The 981-nt window shown below is 42.1% G+C and overlaps 1 non-coding gene across 1 annotated transcript; it reads left to right on the forward strand.

Annotated features, from left to right (window-relative positions):
- Nucleotides 1-597: 597 nt before the first annotated feature.
- On the forward strand, nucleotides 598-670 carry Trnaa-ugc. The gene has a single exon. It is a non-coding gene; the product is annotated as a tRNA-Ala (tRNA).
- Nucleotides 671-981: the final 311 nt, after the last annotated feature.

Genomic DNA, 981 nt, shown 5'->3' on the forward strand with positions numbered 1-981 from the left:
AATGGTAGAGCGCTCGCTTTGCATGTGAGAGGTACCGGGATCAATGCCCGGGTTCTCCATTATTTCCTCCAGCGCGTCTCTTACTTTGGTGAAAATAAAGTAGAGCGTCTTTTACTTTGTTAAGGGCTACTCAGTACTTTTCAAACTTAGAAGGGGAACTAGCTCAAATGGTAGAGCGCTCGCTTTGCATGTTAGAGGTACCGGGATCAATGCCCGGGTTCTCCATGTTACTTTTCCTGGTCTTTCTAAATTTTGTCGAAGTTATTATGTAGCTAATCCGTATTGTTTAACTGAGAAGTGGGGGGAACTAGCTCAAATGGTAGAGCGCTCGCTTAGCATGTGAGAGGTACCGGGATCAATTCTCCATATTATTTTTTTTTTCAGGTGTCTCTTTCTAAATTTTGTTGAAAATATAATGTAGCTACTTCGTATTGTTTGTCTGAAAAGTGGAAATTGTTCGTAGAGCGCCAGCTTTACAGGTGGTGGGAAGGGAAGTGGGTACCGAGATCAATACTTGGGTTGTCCAAATTATTTTCTCTAGCCGTCTGTTATTTTTTTTTTAAACATAAGGCTAGTTAGTACTTCCAAATTCAAAAAGGGGAACTAGCTCAAATGGTAGAGCGCTCGCTTTGCATGTGAGAGGTACCGGGATCAATGCCCGGGTTCTCCATTATTTTCTCCAGCGCGTCTCTTACTTTGGTGAAAATAAAGTAGAGCGTCTTTTACTTTATTAAAAATATTAGGGCTAGTCAGTATTTTTCAAACTTAGAAGAGGGACCAGCCGAAATGGTAGAGCGCTCGCTTTGCATGTGAGAGGTATCGGGATCATGCCCGGGTTCTCTATGTTACTTTTCCTGGTTTTTCTAAATTTTGTCGAAGTTATTATGTAGCTAATCAGAATTGTTTAATTGAGAAAGGGGGAACTAGCTCAAATGGTAGAGCGCTCGCTTAGCATGTGAGAGGTACCGGGATCAATGCCCG

This window comes from Anneissia japonica, unplaced genomic scaffold, assembly GCF_011630105.1.
Source record: "Anneissia japonica isolate Jap-2015-1 unplaced genomic scaffold, ASM1163010v1 scaffold5134_len981_cov76, whole genome shotgun sequence".
NCBI lineage: Eukaryota > Metazoa > Echinodermata > Crinoidea > Comatulida > Comatulidae > Anneissia > Anneissia japonica.